We start from the raw sequence: 17,639 nt of genomic DNA, 5'->3' as shown, positions 1-17,639 counted from the left end.
CTTTGAAATAATACAGATTTTATTATCTGCTTCGGTGGCATCAAGAGTGAAATTTTAAGTGCCTTTTTGGATTTGTTAGCAAATGTGTGCATCCCCGCCACATCCCCACTTGGAAGCAAACAAACATATTATTGCTACTAAATCTACCTAAATCTTTAGGAAACGACAAAATTGGCAATTTATTTCAGCAGGTTTTATGCTTTCTAATTTTATATTAAATCCTGTATCTTGAGTATTGAAGAGTTTAAAAGAAAATTATGAAGAGTACACACTCCAAGTGCAATTGTCCCATAGTCTTAATTGCTTTAGGAATTTTTGGGGGAATAAATGCCTTAGGTCTGACTTCATGCAACCCAAGATAATATGGGAATGGGCAATGCATCTCTTTTAAGAAGAGGCTGTGACACTTTACCTTTTATATTCTATTTGAATAGATGGAGATATTTTAGATGTTAAATAAATCTCCAATGACATATGGAAAACAGAGGGAATTTTCTGATTGCAGAGTCTAAAGCAGTGTTTCCCAAATTTGGGTCTCCAGCTGTTTTTGAACTACAATTCCCATCATACCTGACCACTTGTCCAGCTAGCTAGGGATGATGGGAGTTGTAGTCCGAAAACAGCTGGAGACCCAAGTTTGGGAAGCACCGGTGTAAAACATTGTGCTGCTGCTGTTCATTGGAGAGGGAGACAGAGAAACAGAAGCTTGAGCTAAGGAATGAGGAGCTGGTTGTGCTGAGATGCTCTGTGAATTTTTCATAGCAGCGTTGGAAATATAGAATGGAGCACTGGAATGGTGAATGAGGATTTTTGGGCTCAGTCAGTTTCCACCTCTTTGCTGAAGTTTTTGGCCATGCACTGAATCCTTTGAGATCAGGTGTTTTTAACTTGTGGAAATGTCTTAAAGTAGAAGGATGTCGGTGTATGGTGGCTGAAGCTATAAATGTTTGTTTGTTTTTAATTTTCAGATCCTGGTAACAACTAACCTACTGATATGCTTGTTAAATTATGTGAAACACAGCATGCCAAAAGAAATACCAGGCACAGGTGTTGCATATACTTACCTTTGCATGGATAATATATGCTAGGCACTGGAAGAAGAAGTAGGGACGCAGGTGGCACTGTGGTGTAAACTACCGGGCCTAGGGCTTGCCGATCAGAAGGTCGGCTGTTCAAATCCCCATGATGGGGTGAGCTCCCGTCGCTTGGTCCCAGCTCCTGTCAACCTAGTAGTTTGAAACCACACCAAAAAGTAAAAGTAGATAAATAGGTACCGCTCCGGCGGGAAGGTAAATGGCGTTTCCATGTGCTGCTTTGGTTTCGCCAGAAGCGGCTTAGTCAATGGTCAGGAAAAACTGTCTGCGGACAAACGCTGGCTCCCTTGGCCAGTAAAGCGAGATGAGCGCCGCAACCCCAGAGTCATTCACAGCTACACTTACCGGTAACTGTCAGGAGTCCTTCACCTTTACCTTTTTACTGGAAGAAGTGCAAAAAATAAATAAATTAAAATGGAACGAATAAGGAAATTATGGGAACACTTGCTGGTAATTAAATCAAGAGCAAAGTTAAAATGACATGCGGATTATAAAGAATTGGGCCAAATTCAGTAAGTGAAGCTAGGAATGGTTTGGATTTGCATAGATTTTATGCTCTTGCGATTGGTATAAATTATATGATGTAGGTGGGATATAATAAAGTAGGAACTATATGAGTTTGGTTGCCAGTGAAAGCAATAGATTCACCTAGCATAGTAATAATATATTGCACTTAGTATTTATGAAGGGTAATGGCACCCCTGATTAAGTCATTTTAGGATTCTCTTTTTTTGTATCATTTTCTCTTATACTCTTCATTCTATCCTGATAATAATAAGAATATTTTAAAATATTCTTTCGTGTTCTTGGGTAACGAAAGCCAATTAAGAGGGAAAGGGTGGGGGGATTTTTTTAGCCCTGTGGAAGGCCATCTGGACACAGTGCTTCCCGGGGTATGATTTGCAAAGTGAAGCCAGCAAGGCAACCTTCTGAGACAAGGAGAACCCAAAGACAAGAAAGACAGAGCAGTTCTGCCATCAGCCAAACACCAGGAGGAGAGTGTCGATATTCTGCTTGGCAAGTCCTGGTTCTTAGATTCCAGAAAGCCCATTAATAATATTAAGCTGTTCTGTGAGCCAGCAAGCAGAAGGCTGCTTTCTCCAGCTTTCTGCCTGAGGCCAGGAAAGACTTGATACCAGAGTTCAAACGCCTGCCTGATGCTGCCAATTCCGACATATAAACCTAGGTGAGCCTAAAGAATGGAGGGCTCAGGTTCTCAGTGGGAGGTGTTTCCCACCGTCTTTCCAAATCCTTTCAAATGATTATTGCCAGGTTGCAATTTCTCATCTTTTTTTTTCTTTATACGTAATGTGTGCATGTGCACACACCGCGTTGTAGTTACTAACCTTGATGGCTAAGGTCCAGATCAGCTGCGACAGCTCAGTTGGTAGAGCATGAGACTTTCAATCTCAGGATCATGGGTTTGAGCCCCATCTTGGACAAAAAAGATTCCTGCACTTCCGCAGGGGGTTGGACTAGATGACCCTTGCGGTCCCTTCCAACTCCATGACTCTGCGAATGCCAGCTGCTGGGAATCACAAATGGGGTCATTGCTGTTGCGTCCAGGATCCCGCCGGCAAGCCTCTTATGGGCATCTGGTGGACCACTGTGAGAACAGGAGGCTGGACTAGAAGGGCCATTGGCCTGATCCAGCAGGACTCTTCTCACGTCCCTCTTATGCAGCCTACATGAGAGGTAGATGTTCACTTAAAGTAGCTTTCTTGGCCTAGAAGTGGGGAGAAGATGTTCCTGCTGAATTTATGCCTCGTAACACTGAGGCAAAGGGCAGAAAGTGTTAATCCTTACTGATGGTGAAAATGATTGTTTTGCAGTCTTCTCTTATGGAAGCCTCATTTGCTGTGTGAAGCTCAGGAACAGCATGAGTGCTGAAACCAGGGAGCAGCTAGATCTAAAAGGTGCACCTTGGCTTCCAACTGCTAAAGGTCAAGTGCTGGGAGCAGGATTTCTCCCCTCCTGCATAACTGTCAAGAATCGTGGCTTCAAATGGCGATTGAGGCAAGGAGTGGATATACCTTAGTGAATTGGTGTCCTGCAGTTCTGTCAGCTGGGCAGCAGTGAATTATTTTTATTGTCTCTCAATTCAGAGCGAAAAAGGAAAGACCTTTTGTAAAAGACAGAAACAAAGTGCTTCTTCCCCACTTCCCCTGGCAGTAGGTTAATGACAATAGTCTCACTGTTGCTGGAGAGAAATCTTGAAAGAACCTGCCTAACCTTTTTATGTTCCTATACAGCACAAAGCTGCCTTCGGACAATTATCGAGGCCCTAGAAATCATCTCCTGCTCCTTAAAGGTCATGGTATTAATGTGTTTCTTCTTCTCTGTAATGTTGCTAGCGGTGTGAGAGAGCAGCGTTGTCAGAATTTATATTTCAGGTCAGCTAGTGGACGGTGTGTTTTTCTTGCAACCCACAGTCCACAGAGTAAACAGTTTCATTCTCTGCTTTGCATTCCAGTAGGCTGGAAGGCTTAGCACTCTTTAAGATAGGCAGGTGGCCTTTACTAATCAAGCTTGGACGTCATCAAAAAGGCCACAAAGTCCCACACCTTTGCTCAAAATAGAGAGGAAAAGCTTGAACCCTCAACATATCGATAGTGTTGGAGCCACAGAACTAGTCTGCAGTGGAAACAGTTGCAAGAGCTCATACGCAACCAAGCCGAACCAAAAACTGCAAGCCCCTAAATGGTCACTATGCAAAAATGATAGATTTTGTGATAGGACTGTCTTGATCATAGAACTTCGTGCCTTGTGTTGCAAGGTAAGGGCAGACGAGACTGGCATGGAGTTGATTGCAAGCTACGTACTGTGGGGAGTCTGGAGGGTGGGGAACATTATCGTGTGAACAAGCCACAGTGCACTGCACACTAGTTTTTTCCTGACTTGCTGGGGGGTGATGTAGATAAGGAAGGAGAAAGGAAACATTTTGGATATCTTATCAGAAAGCAGGATTCTATATAACAAAGCTCTTCCTGTCCCCAAATATATTTCCCCAAATATATTGTATTTATCCTAGAAGATTGGAACTTGTGACCATGGAGGTTACACCAACATATATTCTCTCAGGTGCAATATATACCACCAAGTGCCTTGCCTCTCAACCTGATCCCTCTGCCATCCCACAGCTAATTTCCTTGCAAATGTAAGCAGCCGTTCTGGGGTGCTGCAACTTCTCATTAGAGCCAGGTCTGAAAGGCTTGTAATAAATTGGAAATGACATGCGGTTTCTGTTAGTTGAGCACCAGGTGAGCTCCAGAGACAGGCAACTGGCCAAGGCTGCCTCTTGGATGACGAACCCAAGTTCAGTCAGATGCATCGAGCCTCTCTTTGCCGGGCTTCTGCTCCTGTAGGTGTGCTCTTGAGGCTTTTGACTCTTTTAATAACCCCGCGCCAATTGTTTCAGGAGCAAATGTGAATGTTTGTGTTGGATGCTATTCTCGTAGTGCTTTCGAAAAGTCTAAAATCAGCTCCGATTGGCTTAAACCTGCAGTAAACCTGGATCTGCTTTGACTTATCTTTGTGCTTCGGGAATATATTTGTCCCTTGATAGATACACAAAAGAGGTGCTTGGCTGTTGCTGGGCACTGTCACCGGATCAATGGTTAAGAACTAGTTAGGCACCTGATCTGTGGTTTTTCAAGGGGCTAATGCTTTCAAGCACCTTGAAGCCAAATCAGTGCCATGCTTATTGTTAGACCTTCATTTTTGCTCTTCTCTCCCCCCCTCCCCGTTCCACCCCTGCCGAAGAAGCCTGTTCTCCCTAGTCTAGGGTTACCAGACGTCCCCGTTTCCCAGGGACAGTCCCCGGATTTGTGAATTAGTCCCCGGACAAATTCCATCTCCAGGATGTCCCAGGATTTCATCTAATGTCACCAGGAAACGCAGCAGCAGCAGTCTCAGCAGCCTGGAGCAGTTGGCTATAGCTGGGTTCAGGAGCTGCTCGGAAGTCCCCATGTGATGGTGGTGCAGGGGCTCTGAGATGCAGCTTCCAGGCTGCCTCCACCTTCCCTGACCCCAGCAACTAAGCTGTGAAGGGAGGCTTCATGCTGCCTATTGGAGCAGCCTCCTAACTCCTACTTGCGTGCAAGCAGGAGCGGCGCGGGGATCTTTCAGCTGTGGAGAGAGACTTCACGCTGTATCAGAGCTTGCGTGCAAGCAGGAGGGGGCAGGGATCTCTCAGATAGGCAACGGGAAGCCTCCCTTCTCAGCTGAGGGATCCCCACCCCCTCCTGCTTACACGCAAGTAGGAGTTGGGATGGGGCTGCTCCGAAAGGTAGTGTGAAACCTCCCTTCCTTCTGCCACCACCATCGCTGCAGCATCAACGTCCCAAACGTGTAGTGTCTGTCTGTCTGTCTGTCTGTCTGTCTGTCTGTCTATTTATCTATTTAAAGTGTCTCTGGATTCATTTAAAAAAATCTGGTAACCTTACCCTAGTCCCTATACATTTTTGTAACTAAGTCAAAGTATGTCCTTAACGTGATCACATCTTGCCTACCCATACCTCCATTTCTTCCCTTCCTCTGTTGTTTCCCTCTTTTAGATGGTGAGCCCCTTGGAGCAGGGAGCTGGCGTATATATATCAGGGGTAGGAAAAGCTTTGGCCCTCCAGGTGTCGCTGAACTACAACTCCCATAAATCCTAGGAAGCATGGCCAGTAGACAGGGCTGATGGGAGTTGTAGGCCAGCAACACCCAAAGGGTCAAAGCTTCCTCACTTCTGCTATATAAAAATGCTGTTATATTAGGCAAGCAAGCAAACAAGTAAATAGTACATTATCCACCCGCTTCTCGTTTAATGTTGATAACAGAACTTCTTCTAGACCAGTAGAATTCCGATGAACTACCTTTAATCCAAACATGCCTGTGTGGACCCATTTCTTCATTATTATTTTTTTAACCATATATTGGTATGGTGCTGCTGCTGCTGCTGCAACCCATCTTAGATCAGGCTGTGACCTGATATTGGTTCCTGATGTACCAGTTGAACACCAGTTTCTAGACCAGCATTCTTCTTGCTAAGCTAGTTATCTACTTGCAAGGAATTCTTTTTTTTTTTAATGAAGTATCTTTAAAAAGAATAAGACCAAAGTGGCACCGTCCTTTCTGTCACCTTGCAACTTTGCAGTCCCATTTCCAACATACGCTGTTGCATGTGTGGACCACACCTTATGCCACAATACAAACTTGGAACTGTTCTCTCTCTCTCTCTCACACACACACACACACACACACTGACACTCACAAAACATACAAGCTGGTTCCCTGTGATGTGATCTGAATTCTCCGCACTGCACATGTGAGCAGGGAACACTTACAGCTATTGTGGCACTTTCACATACAAATATCGCAGGAATTACAACAAATGTAGTGTTTAATACATTAACGTTTCCATGGAAATATGTTAAAACACTTATTATTATTTTTTGTAAAATAGGATAAGATGGGGGGGAGCTTTAGTACACACGGATGGCGCTATGTGTTAAACCACTGAGCCTAGGGCTTGCTGATCAGAAGGTCGGTGGTTCGAATCCCCGCGACGTTGCTCGGTCCCAGCTCCTGCCAACCTAGCAGTTCGAAAGCACATCAAAGTGCAAGTAGATAAATAGGTACTGCTCTGGCGGGAAGGTAAACGGCGTTTCCGTGTGCTGCTCTGGTTCGCCAGAAGCGGCTTAGTCATGCTGGCCACATGACCCGGAAGCTGTACGCCGGCTCCCTCGGCCAGTAACGCGAGATGAGCGCTGCAACCCCAGAGTTTGACACGACTGGACCTAATGGTCAGGGGTCCCTTTACCTTTAAGCTTTTGAGAACACAGGGAATCCTTATTTTTTTAACTGGTATCAGATGCAAAATAACGTTTGTACAAATGGGGGCATTGGTGATTCCATCCTTCCTTCCACAGTTTAATGCCTAAGGCACAGGTACTTTCTGCTTCATGTCATTTTGTAACTTCTGGCAAAGAATCCTTTTTTCATTTCTGATTGCACTGCTTGTAGCTAGGTAACATGTGGGAAAGATAATGGAGTGGGACACAATCCACTTTACATGCCTGCTTCATGTATACTGGCTTCAGGAGTCGGAGCAAAAGCCTGTTCGTTTGCTCTGAGCCAGGAACTAATGAAGGGAATAAATTGATATAGACGGGAGCTGCCAAATGGTGGAGTAGGACTTGCTAATTCATATTCTTAGATGCCATTTTTTTCCACGGAACATTAATTATGCATTTAATCAGAGCCTGTTTATTCTGGTCCATCTTTGCTTGTTGGGTGGTTGTTATGGCGAGAAATCAAAATGAATTAAAATGTTACGGATCTACTGCAAACAACAATTAGAAAGGTGTAAATGAAAAAGTCTGAATACCATTCTGCTCTTCTTTTAAAAATCTTCCTTAAAGATAGGAAGAGGGGATTTGCACACCCAATGTCCTCCCCCCCTAGCTTTTTGGTTTCTCTTAGCAATAGGCTGCCTTGTAGTGTCAGTAAAACGGTCAGCTGCACATGTATGTCTGGTATGCATGGAAGGATCAACAGCTGTAAAAACTGGAAAAAGAAGGAGCAGAGTAACAAAATGAATGCTTTTTTTAAAAAAAACTCTGGGCTGAATTGAGAAATAATGTGACTGGAATGCAATGTATTAGTTGCTGCACCTACCTAACATTAAATGTTAAATCAACTGGGATTCTGATGCTTTTGCAGGCAAATGAACCCATTGGAACACCCTTTCTTAACCTTGGCGCCACAGATGTTGTTGGATGACAACTCCCATTATCTCTGACCACTGGTACTGCTAGCTAGGGATGATGGGAGTTGTAGTCCCACAACATCTGGGGATCCAAGGCAGAGAAAGGCTGCAATAGAATGTTTAGGGTCCGGATGTTAAGGTACTTAATTTGCGGCATAGCTTTCCACCAATGGGGTACATTCTAAAGCCTTGCTCAGAACACTGGCAGGGCCCAGTGGTGGGTCATTCGATACCACACATCTGAGTGCCTTGCATTACACAGGTGCAAGCTGATTTGCCATGTTGTCGTCTTTTTCTCTATATACCCATAACCTGCAAGGTGTTAATTAGTGTGCCTAGTCCTAAGCAAATGGATACTTCTGTGAATCCCTCCACTATTTATTGTTGGCTGTTGTTCTGAGTGGCTGCAGTTATAGGCTGTAGCGTCAACAATTCACAGGTATGAGCACTTTAGACCATGAAAACAGTATGTCATAATAGACTGGAGTAATAGAAAAAGATACTCATTTCTTACAAACTTGAGTTGTGCAATCGTTTTTTGTCTTTTTGAGTTGAGTTTCCTAAGGTAAAATTCTCTTAAGTGCTAAAGTGGCTACATCTGGAATTTCTGTAACATTGAGTGCAAAAGATATACTAGCACAGCGGACAGTTAACCTTGATGAAAAATTGTGTTGATGCAAGGAACTGTCAAACAAACAAACAAATTTCAGTTTGCTTGGTTTCTCGGTTTTCCAGTCTGAAATTTAGGTCTCCACATTTCTGCAGCAATTTGCAAACAAACAAACAAACAAACAAAAACAACCCTCCTAAAAATCCCCAGCATTTTAGTGCAAATTTCTCCCAATAAACATAATTTTGTATGCAGTTGACTAATGTACACATTTTTGCAAGTATTTTCTCCTAATACCTGTATAATGCTTTTCTAATGTTACACCAGTATACTCATTTTTATACACATTCCACCTAAAATATTCAGTTTTGTAAACATTGGTTGAGGTTGGAATTGCAAAATTTGGATAAGTGTGAGTTTTGGAGGATGACTGTGTTTCGGTTCTCATTTTGCTTCAGAAAGTATGGACTTGATAGATTTGGCTTTTAATCCAACCTTAACTGTATTACTCTCCATCTGTACTTCCTAGTTAGTTCGTTTTGCTGGATCATAACTGTAGCCTGATTTGTTGTTATCGATAATACTGACAACAAACTTGATTGGTTGGTTTTATGTTGTGAAGGAAGGAGGTAATAGAATCACAGAATTGTAGAGTTGGGGGCCGGGACCTTGAGGGTCATTTAGTCCAACTTCCTGCAGTGCAGGAATTTCAGCTAAATCATCATCACTGGCACGGAAGAGAAATGTGTTTTTGAGAGACTTGTGATATACAGGGTTGAAATATAGCCCATCTTTGGAAAGTTATTTGGATTTGAAGTGACATTTCTTGAACAGATTTTCAGACTGAATGTATTAGAATCTTCTGGTTTCATTAGGCTAATTTAGTTCAATTTATAACAAAATGGCAAGATTGTCTTCAGTTATTTTGGGCTTCTGTAACTGTTAATGACAAAGTGCCCCCCCCCGGCTTGGTCGCTTTGCTTCTTTGCCTTTAAGCATTTACTGGTATCACATTAGTAAATGTCTCTCTGGGGTCTTCACAGCTGAGCATTAGAAAGTTGAGATGCTTATCCATATTCAAAACTTATTTCACATCAACTCAGCAGTAGAAAACTATAGGAATGAAAACATTAGGTATGAACACTTCATTGTCTTGTCTGGCAAGGATGGGCAGCTGGTAGCCTGAGGACTCAATCTGACCCCACAAGGAGTAGCTTAAATTGGCAGATATGCCAAGAGTCAGTCATGGGAGCAACCTTTGTGAGTCCAGGCGTACTTCCAGACCATGAAACATATCCATAAAGCGGACGTGTGGCCCCATCAAGAGGAGGCATTGACTTAGCATCTCACCATCTTCATCTCTACACAGATTGAGCTTCAGTATGTTTGCCTTTGTCAAATCCATATCTAGCGAGCCTAAGAGATCACACCTCACCTGGCACTGATGAGAAGAAGAATTAAGACTGATTGTCAGCATACTGGTTGTACCATATTCCAACTCTCTGGATCAGTGTTTCCCAAACTTGGGTCTTCAGATGTTTTTGGACTACAACTCCCATCATCCCTAGCTAGGAAGACCAGTGGTCAGGGATGATGAGAACTGTAGTCCAGAAACATCTGGAGACCCAAGTTTGGAAACACTGGTGTGGATGATTTTAAGCCTGTGTTTTCATGTGGGTATTTTAAAACATGGAAGATGATATTGAATCCTAAGGAACCCCAGGGAATAATTCCCACAGGGTGTAGGAAATAGTTTCTGTTAGCATCAGAGCCACTGTAAAATGGAACTCCCAGCTTCCAACCTATGCAGTTAATATCAAAATTGCTGCTGCCTCTGTTTCCTGTTCTAGAAGTATTGGCTGTGAGAGTGTAGGGAGTAACAGAGCAATCTTTCTTATTTTCTCCATGTGTTCCAGAGATTGAATGTATGCCATATAGTGGCATAGGAGATAATTCAGGGAGAACAACTTACAGATAAAGGACCCAGCTGGACAAACTCAGTCTTGACAGATAGAGTTATTCCTTTCTTCACCCATGTAGCCATAGTAATTAAAACAGCAGATACCTTCCCCATTGCTGTTTTGCCTAGTAAAGCGCAATCCTATGTAAATGCTCCCAGCTAAGTGGGAATTGCAACATGGGTGTGTGGTCTGAAAGCAAACATCATTGTAAAGCTAGAGTCAAAATGCTTGAAGTATTCCCAGTTTGAAGATTCTGAGTAGTTGGTAGGGTTTGTTCAGACCAAGTGAGAGCCATAGATCTAACCTTGAGGCATAACCCCCTAAGGTGTTGATTACTCTTGGAAAAGAAACAATCTATAGGGATCTGGGAGGCTGCTCAATAACTGTTGTGAGGAATTTTGAAACCAGAAGACTCAATGCCTTGTGTAAAATGGAATGATGAATGTCCTCAGATGGATGGTTCATGACATCAAGGGCCTACAGAGTATTAGTATCCAAGTGTCATCAGTTTAAGAGGAGAAGGTCAGTCGCTTCCATAATTTCTTTCCCATTTGTTTAGCAAGAGATGTGATTTGCTGAGGAAAGAGATTTTACAATTGACTTAATGGGGGTGGGACTTGTGGTATTCTAGAGTCTTCTTTCTTATCAAAGAGAAGCTGAATTTAAGTGGCTATTTAATTCCGGTCAAGGTTGAGGTATCGTTGTTTTGTACAAAAGCTTCTACAGGAAATAGCGAGTAGTTTGATGGGGAGGGGAGAGTATCACACTTTTTCATTACTTAAAGACTTTTCATTAAAGTAGCGTGTCTGAGGATTTATAAGTGCAACCTTGTGTGCCAAGAAGATTTTCATCTCTCATGTACTTTGTCGACATTCAGTGCTGAGTAAAGAGAACGCGATCATTATCTTTCTGAGCAAAAAAGACTCCTAGGTCATGTTCTGATGTATTCTGGGCAGGAGAGATTATTCCACTATGTAGGCTGAGTTCTATGTAGGAGGAAGGTGTCTTTGAGAACATAAAGTGAGCTCAGATTGGCCACACCTCAAGGATCAGTAAGCCTGGGAGGGAAAGCAACCTGGTAAAGTTAATGGGGAAAACATAGAGCTGGTTCCAACTTATTCAGATGACTAAGGCAAAATGGAGAGTGAAGTGCCAAGAGTTCTCCACAGCAGCTGATGGTTTCTGTAGCCAGCTAATTGGAGGAACTGAGTTTGAAGAACAGGGCTAGGCTGGCAGCCTGATTAGGCTTGCCACTGGAGCAAATATGCAATTGTGATTTGAAACTGAATCTTTGGCAGTGGGTCTCAAGAAAATGGAAGAAAGAATCTAGGAACTGTTGAGTTTTAAAAATGTTATCAGCACAGACCAAAGTATTAAGAGTGGAAAACACCTTTTCATCTTGCATGTCAGGAGCACAGACCCAACTTGAGACTAAAAAAAAATCTCACTGAAGGAAGCAGTCACCGTCCAAATACATCCTTCACTTCAATTCCCAGAAAAGGTCACGACTGCATGCACTACTCCAGGTCTATGTGCCTTGTTCTTGGTACCTTTTTTGTTCTTGGTTAAAGCAGTGGATTCAGCCTGCCAACAACTTGGGAGAATGCCCTGTTGCTTAGATACAGGAGGTACTTTGCAAAGAAGATAGTGTTGCCAGGGAAACCAAGCCCTGCATTTCCCTTTTTATTTTATTTTATTTTTTTTGCTTGGAGGTTTGAACACTGGGCAAGGGATCTTTTCTGTGACAGCTGTGGGAACAGAGTAGCTTTGGAGCAGAACTTGTACAAAAGCTAAGCAGCAGAGAGTGAAAACAGGCTTCATCCAGGTGTTGAGCTGCAAAGGTGCAGTCTGGGTGAGAGAACTGCCCACTGGTGATTAGAAGGGTTGCTCTAGACATGCTGTCCCGAAGTTTTTGATGTTTCAGCAGCAGTCATGCAATCTGCCATAAACATTTTGATTCTTCTCATTGTTGCAACAGAGATTTCTCTCTCCCGCCAGCTCAGTGCCTCTCTCTCAAGCAAATCAGACATGGCAATCAGAGGTTGAAAAAGGAGATGGGATTCATTAGTTTGTTACCTGAGAGATCTGTTTTTAGTTTCTTGCTCTTTCACAGACTGCCTCTGCATTGTGAAATCAAGAACACAACTGTGATCTGGTTGGGTTCAGAGATTATGCATTGATCGGGTTGTTGTAGTAAGCTGGGGGCAGGATAGAGGATAAAAGGCTGAGCTGTAAAGGGGCAGACCAGGGAAGTTCAACAGGGAGTGCTTGGAAGTGCTTTATGTACCTGAGTGTATCTGTCAAAAGATCAGGTGTTTATTTGGCTCTGTGTTTTAAGACATTTATAAAATCTTTAAATGAGGGAGTAAACTGAGCTGATAGTTTTTATTATTTATTTATTTATTTATTTATTTATTTATACATACCCCGCCCATCTGGCTGGGTTTCCCCAGCCATTCTGGGCGGCTTCCAACAGAACATTAAAATGCAATAATCTATTAAACATTAAAAGCCTCCCTAAACAGGGACTTTTGGAGAGAGGACTTTTGGAGAGAGGGAAAAGTTGAGCACTTTGTGATGACTGACAAAGAAACCAATTAGGATGGCGACAGATTTTAATTGGGAATTGTTGTTGTTGTTCAGTCATTTAGTTGTGTCCAACTCTTCGTGACCCCATGGACCAGAGCACGCCAGGCACTCCTGTCTTCCACTGCCTCCCGCAGTTTGGGCAGACTCATGTTGGTAGCTTCGAGAACACTGTCCAACCATCTTTTCCTTGTGCCCTCAATCTTTCCCAACATCAGGGTCTTTTCCAGGGAGTCTTCTCTTCTCATGAGGTGGCCAAAGTATTGGAGCCTCAGCTTCAGGATCTGTCCTTCCAGTGAGCACTCAGGGCTGGTTTCCTTCAGAATGGAGAGTCCATGGGACTCTCAAGAGTCTCCTCCAGCACCATAATTCAGAAACATCAATTCTCCAGCGGTTAGCCTTCTTTATGGTCTTTATTGGGAATACAGGCGTGCAAAAGTGCAGCACTAAGAACTAGGCAGTTAATACTGTGAGTGTAACAACACTTTTGTCCACCTTCATGGAAAGTTGATTGGGCTAGTGACCCTGAAGAGAAACTCTTCCATACCTAAAAAGTCCTTTGCTAAAATGTACTCCCCCCCCCCGGGGGGGTAGATCCATGTGCTGCTGTTCGCACATTGTAGCCTTAAAACTTGCCGCACGGTTGGAAGGGGTGCCGCTGCTGGCCGCTCGCGCCCGCCATCTTGGGTGGACATGCGCAGTCCACCCAAGGTGGTGGGCGCGAGCGGCGAGCGGCCAGCACCCCTTCCGACCGTGCGGTGGGACGGCAAGTTTTAAGGCTGCAGCGCGCAAATAGTAGCACAGCGTCTGTGCCGGCCGCTCCCAGGTGGACTGCGCATGTCCGCACATGCGCAGTCCACCTGGGATGCTGCGCGTGTGCCGTGACGTCACGACGCATGCGTTGTGACATCAGGGTGTGCGCGCTAGGGAGCAGCGCCCCGCCCCCAGGGGGGTGCCCCCATGTTTGCCACCCCGGGCGGCAAAGCGGCTCCCTACTCCCCTGCTTCCAAATGTCATTGGGCTCCAACTCGCATCAGCCCAATGGGAAGTTTTCCTCCTGTGACAAACATCAGGAGCAACCCAGCGAGGAAGCCCTGGCCTGTGAGGGACTAAACCCCTGGCTGCTTCAGTGCTCAGTTCCAGACCAGGAGATTCACCTGCAGAATAATGCTTGCTGGGACATGGGCGAACAGGGGTGTGTGGCGAAAGCTATATATACATTTGCCCTGCTCCCTAATAACTGTGGTAGTATTGTCTACTTTACTGTATTTTAAACATATTATAAGCTGCCTTGAGAACTGCAAGTAGTACTGTACTCAAGATATAAATACTCATAAAAAGTAAACAAAAATAATGGGTTGTTTGAGTTCATCTGGAGGGCTCCTCTGGACTATGTCTTCTAAAAATAATGTATTACGGAGCTGAATGCAGCAAGAGGCTGCTTATTTACTCTGTTAATCAAGGCTTTATTGCCTTTTTGCCTGGTTATTTTGTCATTAGGAAAAACAGTCTGGATTCATCTCCCCCCCCCCCCCAATAAGGCTGATTCCAAAGATTTACGTTTCCAGTGTTGTGTATGAAATTGAATCTACAGGGAGTTGGGATGAAGGGAAAGATTTTGCATTGTATGTTTCCGAAAGAAATAAAACAGTCATTGTATCCGACTGTCAGTCCATTAGCACAGAGAAGAATTTGCCCCTGTCACATTTAACATGCACTCTTTTTGTCTTCTGGTTATGAGTGTGAAAACACAAGCCCTTGAACATTGGTGACTTTGGTGTTCTGTGTAAGTCTACAAAATCTTTCATTTTTAAAAAAATTATCCTAAAATTCAGTCCTCTGCAGAAATTCTCGATGTGCTTTTTAAAGCATGTCCCGTTTCTGCTTCCAGAAAGCTTTGTGGGTTTTTTGTTTCGCTAATGAATATTGCAAGGAAGACTGAATTTAAGGGGAGCTGAAATCTTTTTGAAGAGCCAAGGAGGGGAGGGATAAGTGGAATTAAGATAGCCAATCAGACCAGATATTTTATATTGGATCTTGCCATTCACTTTGTTTGCATAGCAGTTCCCTTGATCATTACACGATCTGAGATTTCCGCGGCAGAGGAAAGAAGTGCTGTTCTTCACATGCGGTTGAAGATGAATGTTTAACAATCACAGTGATGAATTTTTCATAGGCTATTATCCTCCTCTGAGGACGTCGCAGCAGACTTGAAACACTGGTCTTGGAGAGCAAAGCCTGTTACTTTCCTAATTTTAATTTCCATCAGAATGACTGGCAGGCACAGAGATACCACAGTAAGTGAAATATGTGCATATATATGATGCATAACTCAGGTGCCTGTTCTACATTAAAAGCCACACATATCCATCCATTAATGTTCTCCTATAATGCAGTGACAGATGACTCTTCGGTTAACTGTGCTCTCTCTCTCTTGTTAATCACCACGAGTTGCCTTGAAAATAGTATAGAATGCCACTGGGAAAAAACAACCAGAGGTGATGAAAGCATTTTCCTTTTTTAAAAAAAAATAAAAATCGTTTCGATCTCTTAGAATATGGAGACAGGGTCTTTTTTATCTTTTACAGGTTTTTTTAAATCTTTTATTTTTTTACCTAATGTTGCACTTACGTTTTGTAAATAGGTATTTAAGCCAAACCTGAGGACTGATAGGAATGTGCTGTGAGGCAGCTGCTTCATTTGCAACAGAAGGCCTAGGACAAACACAGAGAATGAATTGTGTGATGAGGTCCCTAAGTATCAACCCTATTTTAGGATCAGGTGACTTCCGTTTCAGTGTATCTGAAGAAGTGTGCATGCACACGAAAGCTAATACCAAGAACCAAGAGTAGTTGGTCTCTAAGGTGCTACTGGAAGGAATTTTTTTTATTTTTTATTTTGTTTTGACTATGGCAGACCAACACGGCTACCTACCTGTATCAACCCTACCATCCCTCTGAACCCAGTGCAAACAATAAATCTTTGCTAACACATTCCTAATGCATTTCCCCTCTTTGCCAAAATTTGTAACAGCTGGAAGGAAGGATGCAGAATGCAGACACACAATTTTAGGTGGAGTGAGGGGGCTCCATCCAGTTACTTGCACTATGTGTTGATTGTGATTAAGAACTTTCTGTATCTTTGACCCTTTTCATCTGACTTTGTGCTTCCCCCCCCCCCCACACGCACCACACTGCGTGTTTTTTATGCAGCGTTGATGCTCCTGCATGTCTGCGACAGGTAGAGTTACTGACAACACGACAGCATACACGGTGTGGCTGCTTGAGAAATCAGCGTGAGCTTGCCCTTATTGTCAGCTCACCTTTGGCTAAATCGAGTTCCCTACCTGGAAAGGAGATAGTTGGAACTGTTGCAGGCTCCAAAACAGACAGCTAATTAACTGCCAGTTATCCGCTACCCTCTCCCGTAAGCCTAAAATAAAAGTGACAATGCACCTCACATTGATGGCGCTGGAAATTGGTAGGCCAACCAATTCTCAGCTTTATTTATAGATATCCAATATATATTGGAGGTTTTCAAGCTGAGGTTGGGTGGCCATCTGTCATGGATGCTTTAGCTGAGATTCCTGCATTGCTGGGCATTGGACTAGATGATCCTCAGAGTCTCTCCCAACTCTACAATTCTATGATCCCCGCCCCTCTCTCTATATACACACACATTCACATACTGTATACGTCAGCAGCCCAGATTTGTTTCCTCCATAAGCATGCAATAACTATAATATCCAACAGGCACCTGGACCCTTTCCATATTGTTTATAACACACAGTTGTTATAATCACTCCTCTCCCCCCCCCCAATAGCCCCATCTCTTACAAGAGAGTTGTATTTCCCAGCACTGAACCCACAGTATTTTGTTGGTAGGAAAAATATATTCCCATCCTCTCCCCATTTGCAGATCCAAGGGCGGTATTCAACTAAGTGCTACTCAAAAGTTGTTGTTGTTGTTCAGTCGTTCAGTCGTGTCCAACTCTTCGTGACCCCATGGACCAGAGCACGCCAGGCACTCCTGTCTTCCACTGCCTCCTGCAGTTTGGCCAAACTCATGCCAGTCGCTTCGAGTGACTTTGACTGAGCTAGGTCCATTGCTTTCAGTAGGTTTACTCTTGAGTGAAACTGAGTTGAATCCCAGCCTAAATTGCCTCTTGGGTGTATGTAGCTTAGTGGTAGAGCGCAGCTTTGCACAGAAGGTCCCAAATTCAATCTTCACCGTTTGCAGCTAAGCAATTCCAGGCAGCAACACTGGGGAAAATGACTGCCTGAGACAGAGCCACTGATAGCTGGAAAATTGCAGGACTGGGCTAGATGGATTAATGAACTTGCTGTGACACTGGAGCCAGCACTCTCCTCTTCAAGCGATAAGGCCAGGAATTCAGAGCAGTCCAGATTACCCTCATGGTCCTTTCCAACTCTGTGACCCTATGATTTCTTCATATTGATGTTCAAACCATGACTTTGATTTTATGCAATGAAAGCAAACGTGGAAACAGTGCAAAATATTTCTTCTTTCTGAACTGTACTATAATGATTTTTTTTTTAAAAAAAGAAAACCTCTCTCATTTTCAAAATGGCCTTTAGGTTGTCATGCTGAAATCAAGCACTGAAACTGCTAAT

At 43.5% G+C, this 17,639-nt stretch overlaps 1 protein-coding gene across 3 annotated transcripts in view; it reads left to right on the top strand.

Moving 5' to 3' along the window:
• SLC39A11 (solute carrier family 39 member 11) overlaps positions 1 to 17,639 on the top strand; it is a 249,482-nt gene that overhangs the window by 141,412 nt on the left and 90,431 nt on the right. The window lies entirely within an intron of this gene.

This window comes from Lacerta agilis, chromosome 2 (genome assembly GCF_009819535.1).
Source record: "Lacerta agilis isolate rLacAgi1 chromosome 2, rLacAgi1.pri, whole genome shotgun sequence".
Lineage (NCBI taxonomy): Eukaryota > Metazoa > Chordata > Lepidosauria > Squamata > Lacertidae > Lacerta > Lacerta agilis.
This window is presented reverse-complemented; position numbering and strand designations above follow the sequence as displayed.